Source organism: Megascapheus bottae, chromosome 6, assembly GCF_031878675.1.
Source record: "Megascapheus bottae isolate mThoBot1 chromosome 6, mThoBot2.hap1, whole genome shotgun sequence".
NCBI lineage: Eukaryota > Metazoa > Chordata > Mammalia > Rodentia > Geomyidae > Megascapheus > Megascapheus bottae.
The window spans coordinates 20580873-20589883 of NC_143514.1; the positions used below are offsets into that span (position 1 = coordinate 20580873).

The 9011-nt window shown below is 40.0% G+C and overlaps 1 pseudogene; it reads left to right on the forward strand.

The window, feature by feature from the left end:
* The first annotated feature begins 5459 nt into the window (after positions 1-5459).
* On the forward strand, positions 5460-5762 carry LOC150061506 (10 kDa heat shock protein, mitochondrial pseudogene; annotated as a pseudogene).
* The last annotated feature ends 3249 nt before the right edge of the window (positions 5763-9011 follow it).

Consider the following 9011-nt stretch of genomic DNA (forward strand, 5'->3'; position numbering starts at 1 on the left):
AACTGTAACCCCTCTATACATTATCCCAACAATAAAATTAAAAAAAAAAAAAAAGAATCTCATGGATTTGTCGACCCAAGCTGACTTCGGATATGACCTTCAGATCTCAGGCTCCTTAGAAACTAGGATTATAGGTGTGAGCCAGCAGCATCTGGCTCTTCAGAGGGTCTGAAAAAGACCCAAACAATCAAACACAGGGAATGAAACCTTCAGCCAAATTGTGGCCATTGGCTACAATGGCTGTTCCACCCCTGCTGCCTCCTTCCAGCATCCTGGCTTCTCCTCTTGGCCACAGCTGAGATAGGGATGAATTTTTGGGGTAGACGACCATATTGTGCTTCCCTTATTTCTAATGTGTGGAGGTAGGGCTGGTATGAAACAGCAGGCAAGCATAAGACTATGTGTTCAATCCCTGGTTCTCTCTCTTTCTGTGTCTCTCTGCCTCTCACTGTCTCTGTCTCTCTGTCTGTCTGTCTGTCTCTGTCTCTCTCTCTGCTCTGTCCCTCCTCCCCCCCTCCTTCCCTCCACTTAAGATCTTGTATCTGAATTCAGACCCTGCTGTCCTCCCCCCCACTCTTTCCCCACTATCTCATTTCATTTACGATCCTGCCTTAATACTAACCTTTTGGGTTCTAGTATCACTTTAATTTCACATATGTTCCTTTGATGGCACCATCTGAGAATTTATCATTATAACTGAAGAAGACATCTTTCAGGCTACTCTTGACTTAAGACACCTCGCAACAAAAGTTATTTTCTGTCTCCAACCAATAAAGTGCAAACATGGATCTGTCTGGGTCTCCTTTAAAATTCCTTAGTAATGACTTGGTGTGTCTAGCACACTAAAAACTGTTCAAAAGTGCCACATATTAGGAATTTGAAATCCCATCAATATCATAAAGGTTCGATTTGTTTATATTACTTCTTGAAAATAATATGTGCCCATTAATCTAAGGCAAAATCATGAAATAAAAGAAATAAATAACACAAAAATTTTAATGAGAAAATTTTGATTTGAAAATATAAGAATTATCAGGTTAATCATTCACTTCCACAAGAAATCTTCATTGAATAGCTCCTATATATCACTAGGCTGGAAGTTTAGAACAGATTTTAAAATGTTCGTTTTTGCCAGGTGCAGTGGCTCACACCAGTAATTCTAGCTGCTCAGGAGGCTGAGTGGCTAGAAGCTCCATTTCCAGGTTTTTTTTTTTGTATGTGTGTGGGTCATGGGGCTTGAACTCTAGGCCTGGGTGCTGTCCCTGAGCTCTTCAGCTCAAGGCTACCACCCTACCCCTTGAGCCACAGCCCCACTTCCATTTTCTAATGATTAATTGCGGATAAGAGTTTCACAGTCTTTAGTGCCCAGGCTGGCTTTGAACCTCGATCCTTAGATCTCAGCCTCCTGAGTAGCTAGGATTACAGGTGTGAGCCACTGCGTCCGGCGCACTTCCAAATTTTTTGGTAGTTAAATGGAGAGATGAGTCTCCTGGGCTTTCCTGGCTGAGCTAACGTCATACTGAGATCCTCAGATCTCAGCCTTCTAAATAGATAGGATTACAGGCCTGATCCACCAGTACCTGCTTTTCCTTTGGAGCTTTATACTGAAAATTTAGAATCATTTTAAAGGGAAAGAATTAAAAAGAGAAAGGTTATGTCATTTTTTTTGTTTTTGCAATATGGAATGATCACAATATAAACTTAAAATTGGGAACATTTGGCCTAAATACAGGACTCCAAAATGTAACAAGAAGAAAAATAGTCAGAGATTCCCTATGTGCATTATACGAGGACTCCAGATGGCGGAGACTCTGTTAATTGTGCTCACAGCCCTGGGACTCCCTCGTATCTAATGGAGATCAGAGCCAACTTCTCTGATCACGCTACTATCCCAACTTCTTTATCTTCTTCCTGTCCACCCAGTAGGAGGATTCTAGATTTCTGTCTTCTTTTTCTTTTTAGCAAGTCAATCCATCATGGTTTTTTGAAACAATGGGTAATTCAACTTCAGTTCCTTTTGAAACATATTCACTCCCATTAGAACAGGGACTTAGTTCCACTGGCATACTCAAAGTGAGATCTCATACCATCCAGATGTTCCTGAGAGTAATATTCTTTGCCCTTTAAGGAAAATGGCAGGAGGAGAAGACAGAATTCTGCACACGTTTTTTTCCTTGCATAATTAGAGCGCTAAACTGGAGAACACTAACGTCAGGCTGGTTTTCAGAAGATCATGGTAGTTTCCTGAACATTGCCTTTGATTTAATTTTGCCCAGCCTTGCATGTTAGTCTTCCAAACTGTTGTACTCCTAAGGAAAAAAGCCAAATTTGAACAACAGCTCAGGCTTCTAGGGACAACAACCATGCAAGGGATTCCACTGAACTTCTAGAGGCCACAACTGTTTCAAATGAGGACCTCAGATGAAATGATCAGATTGGGAGAGAAGATTCTGCAGTCATATGATGAACTGCTGAACTGGGGGATGAAACGGTCTATGAGCAAACCTGTTATCTCACAAAAAGAGAAATCAGAGAAATTATTCAAGAAGATGATGAAAATCCTGCCCTGTTTTGAAACCATCTGACAGACTTGAGACAGCAGAGCAACACAAATCCTGAGTCACATGAAGGGCAAATACTATTGAGAACTTACTTCATAAATCAATCTCCTTGAGTATCAATCAACAAAGACAAACAATAGAACCCGCAACCCCCATTATCCAGTTGTTAACTTTTGACATTTTCAATGAGATAAGGGAAAACAATTCCAGGCATGAGAATAGGTTTGCTTAATAGTTATCACTATGGCAATGTGTTTATGGGGGGGAGAGGGGAGGAGTACTCTGCCACCTCAGAGGAAAGACCTGAGCCATGTTTGATTAAAGAGCTGACTGAACGATGCCTACTAGTGCTACTAGTGTGGGTACTAGGACTGCCTTATGAAGAGACCCAAACACCAGTTGTATAAAGAGGGACATCATTGAAGGAAAGAATGCCCTTGATTCCAAAGGAAAAGAAAGATATCTGCCTCTATTCTAGCTATCCTAGGGGCTAAAGATACCCAGTCTCCTTCCATTGTGGATACCCAGACTGTCAACTGACATTAACATAGACAGTTCCCCAGTTAACTTTTGTTTTTAGTTCTATAATTTGAACTCAGGACTAGTGCTAGGCAAATGTATTACCACTTGAGCCACACCCGCAGTCCTTTTTGCTTTTAGTTTTCACAAAATGTCACATGCTTATGCTCAGGCTAGCCTGGACTGTGAGCTTCTTACATTGGCCTCCCAAGGAGCGGATATTATAAGAGTGTACCACCATGCCTGGCTTTTTTTTTTTTTTTAGAGGTTGAGGTTGAATCCAACCATATGCTCAGTCCAGATTCAGGTAAAGCTATGAAGCAGGCACATTCTCTTAGAGACAGGGGCTCAATCGTTCCCTTAACCGAATTCTCAGGATCTTTTTTTTCCCCTAATAAAACTTGTGTAGTTACTAGTGTTGACAAAACTCCAAAGACCTAAAGATTTACTAAACTCTCAACTTGCAAACTTGGTGAACTGATTGTTTTCCTCAAATATTTTTGTTGCTCCCAGAAATACCCTGCTCCTTTACTATATTGCTTATTTGGATACACATTTCACTTAACACCTAGACATACATTTTCCTTCTTGGGGATATTAATAGAACCAACTACCATAGCACCAGAAATGTACCTAAAATGGTTTTATCTCAAGTAGAATCTATAAGGTTGGAATATTGAAATCTCTAGAAAGGCCAGTGAAGCCTGAGCTATTTATGTTTCTTAAAAAAAAAAAAAAGACTCAGAGGGACCAGCAGTGTGGCCTAATTGTAGAGTGCTTGCCTAGCATCCACAAGGCACTAGGTTCGATTCCTTGGTACCACATACATTGAAAAGGCTGGAGGTGGCACTGTGGCTCAAGGGGCAGAGCACTAGCCTTAAGCAAAAAAAAAAAATGTCCATGGACAGTGCCCAGGCCCTGAGTTCAAGCCCCAGGACTGGCAAAAAAAGAAAAAAGACTGAGTCCTATCCCCGCAAGTGGGAATATTAAACCTGGAGCCTGCCAAAGCCTATACAAATTCCCAACCTAAATCCCTCAAAATACAGTCTTTTCATCTTCTCATTCCTGTGAAAATTCTCCATCTTCCCTGTATTAAAGTCAGACAGGAAATACTGATTAATCCAGAACTTGTGGGAAATTAATGAAGCTGTAACTCCACTCCAGTCCTTTACTCATACACTATCTGAACTCAGATTATTGACTTCAATAATGCCTTCTTCTGTATCTCCTTCACTCTGACTCCCAAGATTTTTGGACTTCTTGAAAATCAGGAAAAGAAACTCAAGAAAGACTGATCCTAATCCTTTAGACACTACTCAGTATGTCTTCATAAGCCAGGGAAATGCTGTGGCATATCAACGTGCAGTGCTCCAGGTATTTCAGGGATAAGTTTTGAGTCACATGGCCTCAAGATTACCAGCAAATCTATTCTGCTTAGAAACAAAAAGTGGATGAACAAGAGGGAATGCCAACTAACAAAAAAATGAACGGTGGGCACAGGAAGAAGCTCACACACATTTTGTTACGCAAGGAGATTTGTTGCTGTGTCTCCAGGAAGGAGAGACTCTGTTCTGATTACTCAAGTCTTTTCAGGGAGAAGCCTCAAGGCTACTTACTAAAACCACATCTCAATGTAAAGACAAACACTGGCTTAAAGTGAAAAGCTGAGATAAAATTTGCAAGCAAAGTCTCATAATAAACAGTAACATCTACATTCATATTTACCAGAGTAGACTTTCAAAGAAAATTGGTGGAAAGAGACAAACAGGATCACTACTTATTGATAAAGGGAAGAATGCGTCAAGATGATATAGCAAATTCAAACACGTGTGCACTGAATACTGGTATGTCTATAGTTTCATAAGACAAACAGTGCTGGATATGAAAGCATCGATCCCAACATGATAATAAGGGAGTGATTTTAATACTTCACTCTCATTAATCAATATATCATCAGACAAAAAATAACCCACAAGTAAACATCAGAAGATACAATTGATCAAATGGACATAATCCACTCAAAAGCCCAGAATATACATGCTTCTCCATAGCACATGGAACTTTCTCCAAGATAGATTATATCTAGGAAAAATAAAATAACATGCTGAATTTTAGCAGATCACAATGGAATAAAACTAAAAGTAGAAAAAAAAAACTAGAAAATAATCAAGCCAGGTATCAGTGGCTCTTGTCTATAATCCTAGGTATTCCGGAGGCTGAGCTCTGAGGACCATGATTTGAAACTATTCCAAGCAGGAAAAATCTGAGATTCTTGTCCCTAATTAACTAGCAAAAAGCCGGAATGAAGATTTGGCTCAAGTGGTAGAATGCTAGCCCTGAGTAACCTGAGAGCACTCATCAAAGAAGCAGCTGCAAGTCATGGCTGAACAAGCACATAGGAAATTTGTTTCTTTGTGTTAGTCTAAAGGAATGCAGCTGAAACTGTAACCAAAGGAAGCATTGTGCTTCCAGAAAAGGAAGTGTCAAGGAAAAGTACTGCAGGCCACAGTAGCAGCCACCGGACCAGGCTTTATAGGAACAGGTTGGAGAGATTCAGCCAGTGAGTGTGAAAGTGGTGATAAAGCTCTTCTCCCAGATGATGGAAGCACCAAAGTAGTTCTAGATGACAAGGGCTCTTTCTTATTTAGAGATGGTGAGGTTCTTGGGAAGTAGGTAGAGTGAACACACCACTGAAATGGCACCATGCGAAGCTACCCATTCCATGCAAGTTCTGAGATCTTTCATCATGTAAATAATTTCCACATCTCCCTTTTATAATAAACTGATTATAACTAATGATAGCCATTGTCTTTAAAATTAAATTTTACTGTTCTGGTGTAAACATTTCCAAATAAAATGTGTAAATGAAAAAAAAAAGCTAATTGAAAGCATGAGGCCCCAAGTACAAGCCTTAGTACTAACACACACACACACATACACACACACACACCCCAAAAAGAAAATATTCAAACATATGAAAACTAAATAATATATTAGTGAATATGAGTGGATCATTAAAGAAATAAGAGAGAAATTTAAAATTCCTAGATTCATTGCTAGGTGCCAGTGACTAGTGCCAATAATCATAGCTACTTTGGAGACTGAGCTCTGAGGATCCTGGTTCAAAGCCATCTGGGTCAAGAAAGTCCATGAGACTCTTGTCTCTAGTTAGGCACCAAATATCCTGAAGTGGAGTTATGGCTCAAGTGGTAGAACACTAACCTTGAGCAAAAAAGCAAAAAGGACATGCTGTTCTATATATTGTTTCTGACTAGCTAGGGAGGCACCAGAAAGCTAGTGAAACAGAAAAGGCAAGGAATACTAAGAGGAAGGCTTAACGCTACAAAAGTCTACTTTAAATATCAGAAAGATCTCAAATAATAATGTACTGCAAGCCCAAAGGAAAACCAGAATAAATCAATCTCAAAATTAGACAGAAAAAAAAATAAGCCAGGCACTGGTGACTCACACCTGTAATCCTGGCTACTCAGGAGACTGAGATCTGAGGATCACCTTTCAAAGTCAGCCCAGACACAAAAGATTGTGAGACTCTTATCTCTGATTAACCACCCGAAAACCAGGAAGTCGAGTTGTGGCTCAAGTGGTAGAGCACAAATGTTGCACTAAAGGGCTCAAAGACAATACCCAGGCCTGAAGTTTAAGCCCCACGACCAACCAAAAAAGAAAGAAAAAAAAGAATAAAGTGACTGATTAACCAATGGTTTGTACAAAAAAAAATTCAATATTCATCTGAACCTCAAAATGTAGCCTAAAACATACATATAACTTACTGGAAATAGAAAAGAGTTTCTCCACACTCACACTCAAACTGAATTTGTACTTGTGACTTGTTAATAAATCTACTTAAATCTCTCATCTTTAAAACTTTTCTGCAGAAAAGCCAAGGTCTTTTATTGCCTGATTACAGGCCCCTCAGCTCTCTGGGACTTCTACAGGACCCCACACCATGGTGTTCCCTCAGGTCTGTCCAGTACATTGCTCTACTCTGGTTGGGGTTGCTTTTAGTCACTTGCAAACTTAATGTTTAGGTGGCATAATATCAAGTACAATCATCACTAGAACACAGTAGATACTCAGGGTACTTCTTTCTTTATATAAGTCATGGCACTTGAGTTTTGAACTCTGGGCCTGGGTGTTGTCCCTGAGCATTTCAGCTCAAGGCTGCCACCTACCCCTTGAGCTATAGCACCACTTCCTCATTTATATTGTTTTTGTAGTTGAACTCTTCTATGACAATATTTCTATGGACTGCCTCTTGTCCAGGAAATGAGAACCAAATGCACAGGTCTATTTATCATAGAATGATTGGATACAACTTATTTTCCATGTGTAACAAAGAAACCACACAACAGTTCAGACTTGCAATAATTCAGGCAAGATGCCAACATCCTATGATGGACATCTACTATCACAAGACTACTATATAAGAAATACAGACAAATATTCCTATACTGAAATATAAACGGAGGATTTGCACTGGCCTTTGAAGAATTTTTTTTTTCCAGTCCTGGGCTTGAGCTCAGGGCCTGAGCACTGTCCTTGGACTTTTTCAAGGCTAGAGCTCTACCACTTGAGCCTCAGCACCACTTCCGGCTTTTTTCTATGTATGTGGGACCAAGGAATCGAACACGGGTCTTCATGCATGCTAGGCAAGCACTTTAACCACTAGGCCAAACTCCAGGCCCCCTTTGAAGAATTTTTAAGATTAGAATGGGAGCTCAAGGCTAGCTCTCTATCACTTGAGCCATAGCACCACTTCAGGCTTTTTTGAGTGGTTTATTGGAGATAGAATTTTTCTGCTTGGGCTGGCATCGAACTGCAATCCTCAGAACTCAGTCTCCTGAGTAGCGAGGATTACAGGAGTGAGCCACCAGTACCTGGCTGACAAATACATTCTTAATGATATAAAAATATTCGGTATATCTGAAGTTATTTCTTTTCTTTTTTTCCCCTTATGGTTAATGTCATGTGGTTTCTGTATCTGACTTTATTAGCTGGTATATTGTATATATATTTATATGTTTATTTGAAATACGGAAGGGAAGGGGAAAACAAGATGATTGGGAGGGGGTGGGAGGGGAGAAATCGACAAAAACATGAGAAGGGGTATCAATGTTCAAGAACTAATGCACCCACTACCTGATAAATGTAACTGTAACCCCTCTATACATTACCCTGACAATAAAATACAATAAATAAATAAATAAATAAATAAATAAATAAGGAGCTGATTTTTTTTTTTTTTTTGCCAGTCTTGGGTTTGAGCTCAGGGCTGAGCACTGTCCTTGGACTTTCTCAAGGCTAGAGCTCTACCACTTGAGCCTCAGCACCACTTCCAGTTTTTATCTATGTATGTGGTACTGAGGAATCAAACCAGGGTCTTCATGCATGCTAGGCAAGCACTCTAGCACTAGGCCAAACCCCTGACCAGGACCTAAAATTTTTAAAAAATTACTTTTCTTTGTAACTTGAAGTCATTTCAAAGAACACATAGGAATAGGAAGTTCAGAAAGTGGCCTCTAAAAAAGGAAAATTTCCCACGATATTGTCAAATTATACATAACTAATTCCATGGAGAAAAATGATTTAAAAACAGCTAATAGCCGGGCATGGTGGCTCACACCTGTAATCCTAGCTGCTCAGGAGGCTGAGATCTGAGGATCAGGTTCAAAGCCAGCCCAGGCACAAAAGGACCTGACTCATCTCCAATTAACCTCTAGAAAACAGGAAGTGGGGCTTGGCTTCAGGGTAGGGTGGTAGCTTTGAGCTGAAGAGCCCAGGAACAGAGCCCAGGCTGGAGTTCAAGCCCCATGACCCCCCACACACACACACACAAAGCTAATAACTTACAAGGGATTTTACTGTTTACTTTCCAATAAAGCATAAATATTCACAGAACAAAATATAATG